General features: G+C 34.5%; 1 protein-coding gene across 1 annotated transcript in view; it reads right to left on the reverse strand.

Moving 5' to 3' along the window:
• HS3ST5 (heparan sulfate-glucosamine 3-sulfotransferase 5) overlaps positions 1–5,866 on the reverse strand; it is a 193,925-nt gene extending 188,059 nt beyond the window's left edge. The window contains exon 1 of the mRNA XM_006157020.1: positions 5,706–5,866. The gene's annotated coding sequence lies outside the window, so the exon portion shown is untranslated. The remainder of the gene's footprint in view (positions 1–5,705) is intronic.
• Between the last annotated feature and the right edge of the window lie 8,648 nt (positions 5,867–14,514).

Raw genomic sequence — 14,514 nt, forward strand, 5'->3', positions numbered from 1 at the left:
TTATTTATTTATTTATTTATTTATTTATTTATTTATTTTTGTGGTACTCTTAAATGCAGTTTGACCATCAGGCTTAAGTGGTAATCATTGACTCCTTAATACAGAGGAAAAAGCAATCAGCTAATTTACTATATACACCAACTTTTTTGTTTGTATTTGAAGAAAATAATATTGTCTTTAATAATGTATAATGAAATGAAATTTAAAATGAGTTAAGTAATTACATTAAGCTATAGGAAATACACAATTTTCTTGGTAAGAGGAAAGTGATTATTCTCTCTCAAAAATATTGAGTCTATCTGGTTACCGTGCAAGTCTAAGAGAAACAAACACTCACATGGTGGTTTCTGAAGGTACCAGTGTTGTGGTCAAGCTGACTATAGAACATAATCATTACCACTATGAACAAGGTTCTTCTTACACAAATTACACACATCACACCAACACAGTCTAAAGAATAAGGGAGTCATGGAATATTCTGAACCATGACAGTCTGAATTGGTTGCCTGGCACACAAATTAAAACCTTAATAAATACAAACTGCAGATGAATCCCAGATGTCCAATTTTTTTGTAGAAATCTGTGGCAAGCTAAAAATTAAAAACAGAACTCAAGTGGGGACAGCAAATGGAGCAATGGTCAAGACATTGAATTCTCACATGGTCAATCATGGTTTGAGCCCCAGACATGGTGCCTTTAAAATCACGCCAGGAGCATGTAAGTGCATGCCTAAAATCCCAGGAGGTATTGTGGCATGGTCACCTACTCAGGGGATGATTTCTCACTTTCTTGCTGTCTCTGTCTCTCTCTGGCAAGCACATGCACACTATTCTGTTGTGTAATCTCAATTTGGTTAGTTCTTTGTTGCCAGGGCATTATACTTACTTGTTCTATTTTGTTACCCTAATCTCGATATTAGATTTAGTTCTAGAGTTAACTATATTCGACGTTCACAATCAGTTTTTTGCAGTAGCTTTTTATAGTCATTTTTTGATTGGATGGAGCTTGTCTTCTAATATTGGATTGTTGGAAAAGTCATGACATATTTTTCCATGTAAAAATGTATCATGACTTTTTCAACAACCTAACAGTTGCTTTAAAAAGGGCTCAGGATTGGGGACCAGCAGTTAGCGTGATGGCTATGTCGCTGGACTCCCACGTAGTTGACCACGGTTCGCGTCCCGGACCCGGTGGCTTAAACTCACGCCGGGCGCGTGTGCATGCGTGCCCAAGATCCCGAGAGGAGAATGGAGGAGAAGGGACTGTGGCATGGCTATCCCCCCTGGGGGGTGATTTCTCGCTTTCTGTCTCTCTGTCTCTCTCTGTCTGTCTGGCAAGTGCATATGCCCTATAGCAAAAACCTCTCTCAAAAAAAAAAAAAAAAAAAAGGACTCAGGATAATATTTCCTAAGTTACTGTATGTTCAGAATATTTGCCACTAGCCTTTACACTCTGAAGGACAGTTTGGCTAGGTATAAAGCCCTTGTTTCCCACAATGAGGATGACTTCATATTTCTAGTGGTGTTCTATTCATTGATATCTCGACTATCACTAGTTTGTTTTTGCCAATAATTCTTCTCCTTTAACACTTCTTATACATAAATGCTTTCAAATATTTCTCCAGGATAAAAGAAACAAGTCACTGAAGAAAAAGTCTTAAGACATAAATGCCTTCAAAATATCTTTTAGTATACTTATGTTTTATGTATTCAGCTAGTTCTAGTCACTGCATTTTCTTTACTGGCCTTGTGTAAATGATAGGGCTCCTCACTGAGCTCTCTTAAAGCATGTTTTAGTTCTAAGAGACCACTGAATCATCTGTTGCAAAAACCTCATTTTAAAGTGAACAGACTGAGGTGCAGGGAAAGGAAAAGAGATTTTGTGAAGTTCAGGCCAATAAAAGAAGGCCGAGGTTCTTTCCACTTCACTAACTCCTTCAAAAATACAATGATTAAACTGTTGCATTGTACCTCAAAGACTTGGTGTAAGCCCCATCACATACTAGAATTATCCAAAACTTGTCAAATAATGATCACTGCATTTTACTTTCTATCTATGAAATAAAATACACAGGGTAGCTGTGTCAGAGAACTTTCATTGAGTTTTCTGTTCATCTACATAAATTGTCATTTTAATTTCCTGTTTCTTGAAAATGAGAAACTTGAGATAAATACACATTTAGTTTACTTACCCCAAACTCTCTAAGCTATCATTTTGAAATAAAATTACACAGTGTATGCTTAAAACATAAGGGCCAGATTCTATCTTCAAATACACCACCCACTCTAACAGCAGAATTTGGCCCCAACAACCCATTAACAAATATTGTCATTACACTAAAGAGCTAATTACTTTAGATTCAGACAGAATGAATAAAAATCACAGGCCAACTGCAGCTGGTAGTAATAATGGTGAGTCTAACCGTATGTTACACTAGAGATTTAAAGAACAAAGACGTATTAACACTAATGTAACCAAACACATAAAATTATCCTCCAAATGGAATAAACCGTTATAGTTAGAAATTCTTAAAAGCACATTGGAATTATCTGACACAAGAAATTAAGGTCTTTCCACAGGTTAATTGTCAGAATTTGAAATTATCAGGGGAAAGCATGGAGAATTTTGTTCTACTATAATATTCCACAATAAAGAATTATGTCTAAAAATTATTTTGACCTAATGGAACGTACTTATAAAAGAGCCTTTCTTTAAGGCAATTTTAAACAACTATTAGCAATACTCCCTTATAGTTTTATCAAAGTAAATTTTCCATTGGGAAAAGTGAATATTTCCCAGGCACTTAGAGATCTTTTAAAGTTACATTAATAATACATACTGTAGAAAAAAAAGTCTTTAAAACCCTGAGGAGAAATTAAAATCAGCCATAATTTTATCAGTCGAGGGTAACCATTGATATTATTTTACTTAAATAATATTTTGATTCCTTTCATGCATCTGGAATATTTGTCATACAAGTGGGACCACACCATAACATGGTTTTGTAACTTCCTGTTTTAATTTATAGGCTATTATGAATATTTTTCTGAGTCAATAATTATCATTCTATTAGATAAATTATAATGACCTGCTAGTTTCTGAAGTTGAGAACAATCAAAACATTTTAGTCATTTTGTATATCTCACAGCTTTCATAATAGCACTTAGGGGAGGCCAGTAGGTGGCGTGGTGGTTAAGGCACTAGACGCCCACATGGCTGACTACTGATTGAGTCCTGGACCTGGTGGCTTGCATTCTAATTTTCTCTCTCTTGGTGTCACTCTCTGGTCAAATTAAATAATAATAATAATAAACAAAATTACTAATTTTTTTTTAAAAAATCACTTAAACTCCCAAACATTCCTGATATATTTATATCGACTTTGTTCTATAATGATGGTCCCAGATAATCCTGTTCTAAAACTCTATCTTTCTTTTAGTATTTTCATTTTCTCTAAATATCGTATTTCCACATAAAGGTGATCTGGCCTGAATGAACCCAAAATTTGCTGTTTTAATTTCTCGATTAATGACATGAAAGATTATCCACAGACAACTCAATAAAGCCAACTAATAAAATTCAATGATAAGTACTTGGGTATTTTCTCTACTTCTTCAACTTTTATCTTGGAGGAAAATTTCTTTCTACCTTCCTTAACCAAATAATCATTATTGAAAAGCACTTGCCTAACTTCTTGTTAATAAGTCAAATCTGACCAGATTGTTGTTTATTGCTCTTTGTTTTAGATTTTCACATGCCTAGCTTAGAAGAGAAAAGAATATTATGCAGGAGGGGATCAGACAGGAAGATCTCAATGGTACATTTCTGCTGTAAAACTTTATGCTTCTATGATTCTATAAAGTTTCTGTAATTTATTCTCTTGCTGCATATTTTACTTCCTGAGTATTGAGACTTCTTCACTTAAGGTTCCCTGAAATCACATTGTAAGTTTTCCTTAGGGAACCACAATTTACGAACAGTCTGATAAAAATGCCAGTGATAATAAATGTGATTCATCTGAGGACACAATTCCACTCTTTCTCCACCTGCTCTTCTATAGGTAAAAAGAAAACAAGAAGAAAAAAAAAGAAAAGAAAGAGCAAGAGAGTGTTTTTTGCAATTTAAATGTAGAATATTGACACTAAAAGCTTTATAAAGTCTTACTTGGGAATTTTCTACAACCATAAACTTGTGCACTACAAATTTTAGGATTTTATGTTCAGGTGTGGCAATCTGACCTTTGAGAACAGTTCCAGTAACAATACATGTGAAATTTCATTATTGTAGTTAATTTGGTTCTGTAAATCTTTAATTTTGATTTTTGATAAAAAAAAATGCTGCCTTATTTTATGCATATGATTATATTCAGTTTTCTGTGTGTAACACTAATAGCCAACATATAGCTAACTGGCATGATAGAGATATACTTCTTTTTAATGAAGGGTTTATTTTTTGACTTTTAGTATTTTATGTACAGGAAATTCCACACAATGTAAACAGTGAATACAAAGACTGATAAAGAGACAAAATGTTTAAAAGCCTAAAACTTCAAAGGATTCGATTAAAAATTTCATGCTTCACGATCAAATTAGTATCACATCAACCTTTAAGGAATCACAATGTAAGATCTGAATATAGCCACCCCTACTATAGTCACTTCTTTCACTGGCATAAAAAAAATAACCTTTTATAAACTAAAATTACAAGTAAGGAAAAAAACGTTGCTAAACTAAATATAGAAAACAGAATAAGATAAAGTGATTTTTCATTTCATATACATGTAACCTGCCATAAATATATCACATGGTTTATATATTCTTATCCGCAAAGGAAAGAAGCGTAACAAAAAAAGTATTAGGCAGATCTGTTCTTTTGAAATCTAAGAATGACAAGAAAAAGATACAGAAATACTTAGCCAGCCCTGGTAATACTTTGTTATCATCTTTTAGATATGTCCTCTTATAATTAGATGCAAGAACCTTATACATCTAGATACATTAAAACATTACATGGAATGGAAGAGAGACAGGGACGCCTAGGTATTAGTTCATCCTCTTGAACTGTAAAAAGAGATATTAATGAGAACTGATAATTAAAATTGGGGCTGTCAAAAGGGAATCACTACGTTAGCACTTCTGTGCTAAAAATAAAGCCTCCTTTACCTATTCGGGACTAAAGAAAACAAGCAACATAAATACCTAAGCTGAATATAAAGTTTGAAAATGAAAAGTGTTTTATTTTGAATGCCAGTTTTAGTGTTCCTAAAAACCCAGGATCTACTTGGGAGCAAGAGTGCAGGTAACTGTAATAGTGCAGATTCCTGGGCCACATCCTGGTCTTAGCAAATCTAAGTTTTTGTGAAGCATACCTAAGAATCAGCATTTCAAAGACCACCCCCTCACTTTCATGGGACGTTTATGCACATTAAAGATTGAGAATCGCTGCATATCATGCTTTATGGTGAACCAACAAATATCAAGGTGCTATATCAACAAATATCAGTGTGCTTTTTATGAATTTACATTTACATGACATATAACAAACCTTTAAACATTGTATTTTCTTTATTTCTCTTTTTAAACGTGGAACTATGTACAAGTGACTATTTTTCTTACATTCAGTACCTGTTTTACTTTTGCATATTTTATTAAATTGCATTGAATAATTAAGAGTCACACAAGAATGTGAGTTACTTCCAAACTTACCTTCAAGTCTTTATGCTTCTTCAGAAAGTTTTGAACATTTGTGATGGAAACTCTCAAGAAGAATATATGTGGTAGATGCTCTAATTTTCAAGTCTTTAAAGACTGGACAAGGAGATTCCTGAGGTGGACACCAGAAGTACTGTTGACAAGAGAAGACACCAAAGCTGAAGCCACTGGGCACCTATAATCTCTAAACAGAACAGAAAAACAAGTGGTTAGGTACCCGTACTTCAGAGAGAATCTGCTATGGAGAAGGTTATTTTCAGTAAACTAGCAGTGTTACTAAATTTAAACCTGGCCTGAGTTTGTTGCTCCCTGAGTTAGCACAGTTGTCATTTAAAATTTCGTGTCATTGTGAAGTCAGAATTGCATGATGATGTTGTCTACAGAGAATTCTGCTTGAATTCCTATTGCTTTAATGGACTATTTTTTTTCTAAACATTGCATCAAGTAGTATAATTGCTAATTCTATATTTGATATGCAGGTGCTACATTTTGGTGCTGAATGTCCAAGTCAAGGTTGATGAGGTCTCTTGCAAATAGATCTTTACATGACATGCTCTCATACTGTAAAAGATAAGATAGGGTACTTTTACTAAATCTTTCATGGAATCTTCTGGTGGTTTATGTTCTTTCGTATGGGTAATGCTAGCCAAGATAATTATGCATAAACAATAGTATTATATTTTCTAGTCAATATGTGTTGCCTACTCAAGAAACAAAAAATTCTAGCATCTTTACTGAAAGAACTAAACAGAGATTGATTTAGTTAATAGAAAAAGAGAAGAAAACATCTATCTTTAAAATTGGTAGTATACCATGCAAGTATTCCAAAAGGCAAAGAAAGTAAAATGTAGAAACATAAAATGACACAAGTTCAAGCAGAGAGCTTGAACTTCTTCTCAGGGAAGGCCCTATTGCCTGGACATACAAAAATCACTCCCAAATATCTCCTTCATTTGCTATGTCTCACAAATAGAGAATGGAAAATCAAGTGCTCACTGTCCCAGTATTCCTTTCTGCCAAGAATGGTCACCCCATTCTGGCTCTTAAACTATGGAAATATTTTGGATCAGAAATCCTGGCTGATTTCCGCTTTATTGACAAATAGAGTCCTCTTGTCTCATTCATACATTTGCTTGCCTTGAATAAAGATATGAACCATATATGAATCACATTAAAAACTTTTTTTAAAGTCTTTTTATTTCTTCCATGAGATAAGGAGACAGAGAGACAGAGGTACCTTATCCAGGTCCTCACTCTGTGATCTACCCTTAACCCTATAGCCAGCCGGATTATAGGCACGAGAGTACAAGGCAATCTCAGTATATGAATTTGGGACTTTATCATGTGGCCTTAGCATTGCAGAGTGTTGTATTACCATTACAACACAGCAGCTGGTTGTGTTACCTTTTTATAAAGTTTGAAAATGAAAAGTGTATTATTTTGAATATCAGTTTTAGTGTTCCTAAAAACCCAGGATCTACTTGGGAGCGAGAGTGCAGGTAACTGTAATAATGCAGTTATTATTTCCTTTGAATTTTATTTCCTAAATTACTTACAGGTATACAGAAGGTAAGTATGTGTCTTATGTCTTACATGTTTCCTTGTATCCTGTAGCTGAATGCCATGCGAGCAGTAGGGATTCAGAGATGTTTGATTTTATTGATATTGATAATTCAACTTATTTCTTTTAAAAATATTGAAATTCAATCTCTCACAATGACTAAATTGTCACAGTTTCGTAAGATTAGTGCTTGCACAACAATGTTTATTGCAGCATTATTCATCATCACTAAGACATGGAACCAACTGGATGTCCACAAACAGATGAATGGATGAAGAAGTGTGGCACATATACTCTATGGAATACTATTCAGCCATAGTAAAACAATAAGACCATGTCATTTGCTGAGTGAAGCAAGTCAGAATATGAAGGAAAGGTACTTCATGTATCCACTTACTATATACTATTGGAACTTTTTTGGTAGAGATCAAAATATCAGAAGGCATAAAAGCAATGAAAATAGTAATGGATAATGAAGAGAATGGAATGGGGAAGGAGAAGGAAAGAGTATAGAGAAGGCTAGAACGAGAACAAATAGAGAGGCATGACATTAGTGGGACACAGAAATAGTCTATGACCTGTTGATGATAACATGATGATATGTTCAACTGGTTTGGTCTGAGGAGTATTTCATGTTGGGTGAAATCTCTTTACAAGCCAAATGATATATAGGGATTGAATGTTTAAAACATAATGAGCATAGGGACCAGCAGTTAATATAATGGCTATGTCGCTGGACTCCCATGTAGTTGACTGCGATTTGAGTACTGGACCCGGTGGCTTAAACTCAAGCCGGGCGCATGTGTGTGCATGCCCAAGATCCCAAGAGGAGACTGGAGGAGAAGGGATTGCAGCACAGTCATCCCCCCTGGGGGGTAATTTCTCATTTTCTGTCTCCCTGTCTCTCTCTGTCTGTCTTGTGAGCACATGCACCCTGTAGCAATAACCTCTCCAAAAAAAAAAAAAAACCCAAAACATAATGAGAATCAATAATAATAATAATCTGAAAAAAAATGATAAAAAAGCTATTTGATGATGATGATGTGGATAGTAATGTCTTTGTATTAACTGATATGCATGATTATTGTACTGGAAAAAGAAATGTAATACACTGTAAAGATACATGTGATTAAATGTAATATAAAATATGATAATAATGAAATAATTAAAAAAGAACAAAAAATAGAAATGAAAAGGGGTAAATAGATTATTCTGTCAAAAAAGTGGACAAAAAATAGGAATCCTGTGTTGGATCACAATTCTGTATGATCTTCTGCATAACATGGAGAATCCTCAGAGAAATCTTGAGTTATATGGACAAACACTCATGAATGACATTTTCTATCTTCACTGCCAATTTCGAATATTTTATATTCCTATTTAGGCATCATTTATCTTCAAAAAGTCGAAGCATAAACTCAATGCTTGTACTAACTGATAGCTAGTCTTTTGAGTACAGACTGATTGTATTTTGGAAAATAGTTGTCCCCAGTACAAATTAATTCCTAGTTATTAAATATTTACCTGAAAGGAGTAATAGGCATTTCAGAGATTCAAAGAAAGGCATGACGTTCTCGCCTGGGCTATATACTGATTTACCCAAAGCAACAAATATTTCCTACGGTTATCTAGAATGAGAACATGCACAGTAATCCTAAAAGCAGTAAAACAATGGTGTTGGGAATGTATTATGCGAAACAGGAGAACTCAGGGATGGATGTATGTTCCTCCAGAGATTCTGACTGTGTTAGGTCTGACCAGCTCTGGTCATGTTTTCTAAGTAAGAGAATGGAAGATGGAGCTAAAATGAGAGAGATGCAGAAAGAAGAGAGGCCAGGAAATGTAAGGGTAGACAATGCAAATTTTGTGTCTGAATAAAATGCTCCAGCAGGCTTAATCTTTCGGTTCTTAAGAACAAGTTGAAGTTTGCCCAAGGCATATTTATATAAGAAACAATTATCATGGGTTTCTATAGACGTGCTCAGTTATAAATAAATACCTTCTAGTTTTTTCAGGGTATTATATATGTTAGGGGGCTTTAAAAAATTTTTTTTAAAGTGCAGAAATGACAGGAAAAAAAGAACACTCCTAGATAAAATGCATTTGAGAATGAACAAATAGTTCTTTTAAAAATCAGAGAACAGGCTATTTTATCCTTTTCCCTAGAGTACTAAAGGATATTTTAAGAAACCAGTGAATCATGATTTAATATTCTATCGCTTTTGAAGCAAAGTAAGAAATTCCACCAGGGTGTTAGTCATGATTTCATTTTTCCTGTAACGTAAACTCCAAGGGGGTAGGTTTTAGCTGCACTGTTTATTTTGCTCCTCTTTATATAAATAAAAAATGAACTTAACTGAATGATAGAATAAAAGATTCTTATGCTTTGCCTCTTTATACATGCTTCTTTTCTAGAGGTGGAAAAAATGATTTTTATATGTAGGAATTTCACTTGATAAACTTTCTTGTTTTATATTGTAATTTCTGAATCTAGATGACTTTTTGCATGAAAATTTATATATATATATCCTACAGTTAAAAACTTTTGTATTTCTTTAAAAATTGATTCATTTGCTGCAAATATGGAATTGCCCATTTATGTATATTTTAGATAGGTGTTCCTCTCAAGATTACAGATAAATGTAATTTTTTTTCTATATCTGTCTCTACCTCAAAGATTTAGAACACACTATGACAGCTCCTATTAATAAAAAGTAAAATCCTTCGTATTTTTCAAAATCTCCCAAGCAAAAAAAACCCCCAAAAAAACAAAACAAAAAACACACAAAAACCAGAAAGAATGTATATAATGAGAACTAAAGAAGTGAAAACTACACAACTACATTTACTACATTTTCCCCCTAATGGCCAGCCTTCTGTAACTTTCTTCATGAGTGACTGAACGATGTGAGAACTCTCCATTCAGGAGATCTGAAAAAAATGTCATTACAAGGAGACAGGACTGGAATATGATTAGAGAAGCTCAGACTGTATTATCACAGGGAGGGATGGCTAAGTGAGAACTGCAGTCTTAAGATTATGTTTTCTTTCTAAGAGGATCCAACTCTTAAAAATATAAGTTCTTACATAGAGCCCTAGAGTCTTATAGAACATAGTTTGAACTCCCTAACTTTGAGAATGAGAACGAGAAAATGCAGAAGTCAGAAGTGGTCTGTGTTAATCCTGCATCCTCCTGATAATCAGAGAAGTCATTTATTCAGAGGATTCCTCAGATTTCTGTCTAGATGATGTATCCCTCACAACCATCCATGTTTACCACTCACCTCTCCCAGTAACTGCCAGGACAGAAAGAGGTGCCTGTGGTAGAGGGCACAAAGAACACCAACGTTTTGGAAACAGTCGTATCAGGAGTGGTCACTGTTCATGAACTGACCTTATAGCTCACGAACTTTAGTCTCTCATGAGTCTGATCAGAAAGAGACAGCCTCCTTGAGTCAACCTTTCAGGCTGGTAATGTGGAAATTAGTACCTTGAACAAATTCCACAAGGGCAGATCTGTTATGGGATTCATTATAAACAACCATCTGGTCTGCTCCATCCAACACACTAATCTTTATTCTGTGGTGCTGCTACCCACAGAGTTTTCAGATCTCTTAAAAAGAGTGATCATTAAAACACTTGCTATTCATGAATTTCTCTATTCTTTGTATTGTGGTGATAATTTATATAAAGCATATACAATTCACATATGGTAACACTTGCAGATATAGACACTCAGTTCTACCATTCAATCAAGTAGGTAAGACCTTACTGAATATCTGTAATAAGTTGAAAAATCTTGTGAGTATATGTATGTCTACCCATAATTTATAGACTATACTTACACTTATGAATATTTTCTTATTCAAATGTTTATGCTTTACACCCAACTACTTTAAAGTATATTTGTTTTTTGCTTGATTAATAATGGTTAAATTTTCTTTTCTTTTCTTTAATTTTTTAATTTTTTTTTGCTATAGGGAACATGAACTCACTGGAGAGAGAGAGAGAGAGAGAGAGAGAGAGAGAGAGAGAGGACAAGCGAAAAATCACCTCGCAGGGGAGATTGCCAGCTGGAATCTCTCTTCTATTTTCTTCCTGGGATTTTGAGCACACACGCACATGTGCACAGAGTGATTTTCAAGCTGCTGGGTCTGGGACTCAAGCTATGGAGTTGGCCATGTGGGAATCCAGTGTCTTAACCACCATGCCACCTGCTGGTCTCAACAGTTGAATTTTTTCCATACCTTGTTTTAAGGGAGGAATCTGTGCAGGTAGGGACCATACCTTTTATAACCTTGTGCGCCTAATAGAATGGTTGACTTACACTGGATATTTAATGGGTGATGATGATCACTACACCCAATATCTTGCATTAGGACAAAAGAGAAAAAAATGTTTCTAGCCTTTATCTACTATTGTTTTTGTTATTTATGGCACTGGCAAGACAGATTTTCATAACGTTTAAGCACAGACATGACGCATTAGATACACTTTTCCTTCTTTCCACAAGATAAAACATACACTGTATCACAATTGGTACTGCAACTTTATGGTGAACTGAAATATTTTAGACTTTGATGGGTTCACCATATACACACATACAGAGAAGACAGATGTCAAGGAACAGGAAAATGTTTAAGTATCTCTGTCTTCAGGACTGCTGACTCTGGGTCCGTTATTAGTACTGCTTTCTCAGGGTATTTCTCAGAAAGTGAGTTACACATCATTTATACAATGACTTTAAAATTAGTCTACAGATGCTAAAACGATTTAAGATATCTTTTTGATGTATATGAAATAATAGTTATAAATATGTTTCTAAAATAATTCACAAAAATCAAACACTACTTATTTTTGGTGAAAGGCAGAGAGGTAAATTATGCTGGGAAATGTTGAAAACATGTGTTACTTTATACTCCTGCACAGCATCGATTCTCTAATACTAGTAGTTGGGAAAATCTTGACGTATTTTTCTGATTTTCTATGGAAAAATGTGTCATGACTTTCCTGACAATCCAATAGTTTACAGAAAAATCTGTATTACAGAAAAGTTTAGGAAGTGTGATTCCTTCGTTAACGTTACTACCAAAGGAAGGTTCAAATAAGTAAAAAATAAAAATGAGATATAAGTACTGGATTATTATAAAAATAGCTCTGAAATGGGACTAGAAGATAGGGTTTATAATTCAGGCTCTGTTATGGCCTGAGAGAAATTATTTCTTCCTAAAGAATTTTAATTTTGTCTATCTATATAAACAGAGGTTGGATGAGACTAGAGGTTTTAGACCTTGAGCATACTACAGAATATACTTGGGTTTATAACACCAATGCTCTTGCTTGTTAGCATGTAGTTGTTCATAGTATCCTCTAATGATGTTTTGTGTTTCTATAATGTCTGTTGGTATATTTCCAGCTTCATTGCAAATTTGACTTAGTGATCCTTTCTCTCTTCTTAATAAGTCTCACTAGTGGTGTATCAATTTTATCTTAAAAAGAACCAGCTTTTACTTTCATTTATTTTCTATATAGTTAATTTATTTTCTATTTCATTTCATTCTGCTTGGATCGTTATTATTTACTTTCTCCTGGAGTTTTTTTTTTATTTTTCCTGTTTCTTTTCCAATTCTCTGAGGCACGATATTGGTGATCCATTTGCCATCTTTCCATCTTCTTCTTATGTGCACTAATTGCTATGAACTTCCCCCTTATGACTGCTTTTGCAGTGTCCCAAAGATTATGGAAACTCGTGTCCTTCTTGTCATTGGCTTCCATGAATCTTTTTATTTCAGTCTTAATTCCTTCAGTAGTTGCGAAGTCATTCAGAAGTAGGATATTTAGTTTACATGTATTTGTGTATTTTTGAGGATTTCTCTTGAAATTAAAATCAAGTTTAATTCCATCATGGTTGGAGAACATGGTGGATATAGTTTCTATTCCTATGAATCTATAGAGGCTTGCTTTGTGCCCTATCCTGTGGTCAATCCTCAAAAGGGTTCCATGTGTGGGTGAGAAAAGAAGTATTATCTCGTGGTTTTCGGGTGGCAAACAAGAAAATTTGGATGAGATGAACAAATTCCTGGACACATATAATCTACCAAGATTAAGCCAGGATGATATAGAAAATCCGAATAGGCCCCTAACAAGTGAGGAAATTGAATCAGTAATAAATAACCTCCCAAAAAAGGAAAGCCCTGGTCCCGATAGCTTCATCTCTGAATTCTACGAAACTTTTAAAGAAGATGGGACCAGCCGTTGGCATAATGGCTATGTCACTGGACTCCCATGTAGTTGATTGTAGTTTGAATACCAGACCTGGTTTAAACTCACTCTGGGCACGTGTACATGCATGCCCAAGATCTTGAGAGGAGAATGGAAGAAAAGGGATTGTGGTGTGGCCATCCCCCCCATGGGGTGATTTCTCACTTTCTGTCTCTCTGTGTCTCTCTGACTTTCTGGCAAGCACATGCGCTCTATAGCAAAAACCTCTCAAAATAAATAAATAAATTAATAAAGAAAAGTTAACTGCCATTCTGTTCAAGTTATTTCTAAAAGTCCAAAAGGGTGAATCTCTGTCTAATTCATTCTATGAAGCCTTCATCACCTTATCCACAAAACAGATAAGGACAGAACAAGGAAGAAAAACTACAGACCAATATCTCTGATGAATATAGACACAAAGATTCTCAACAAGATACTAGCAAATCGTATCCAACAACATATAAAAAAGATTATACATCACGACCAGGTAGGCTTTATTCTAGGGATACCAGGTTGGTTCAACATATATAAAACCATAAATGTAATACACCATATTAAAAGAAAGAAAGGAAAGGAAAACACCATATGATCATATCAATTGATGAAGAAAAAGCATGCGATAAGATACAACATCCCTTCATCATCAAGACTCTCAGCAGAATCGGCATAGAAGAGTCATTTCTCAACACAATAAAAGTTATCTCTGAAAAACCCATAGCTAACATCATCCCGAATGGAGAAAATCTGAAATCTTTTCCATTAAAAATGGGTACAAGAAAAGGATGCCCACTTTCTCCACTCTTTTTCAATATAGTACTGGAAGTCCTCGCTAATGCAGTAAGAAACAAGAATAAAATAAAAGGCATTCGAATAAGAAAAGAAGAGGTGAAACTATCTCTATTTGCAGATGACATGATGGTATACGTAGAAGACCCAATGGTATCCATTAAAAAATTCCTGAAAGTAATACATGAATACAGT

This window comes from Tupaia chinensis, unplaced genomic scaffold, assembly GCF_000334495.1.
Source record: "Tupaia chinensis unplaced genomic scaffold, TupChi_1.0 Scaffold000527_1, whole genome shotgun sequence".
In the NCBI taxonomy this organism is placed as follows: Eukaryota; Metazoa; Chordata; class Mammalia; order Scandentia; family Tupaiidae; genus Tupaia; species Tupaia belangeri.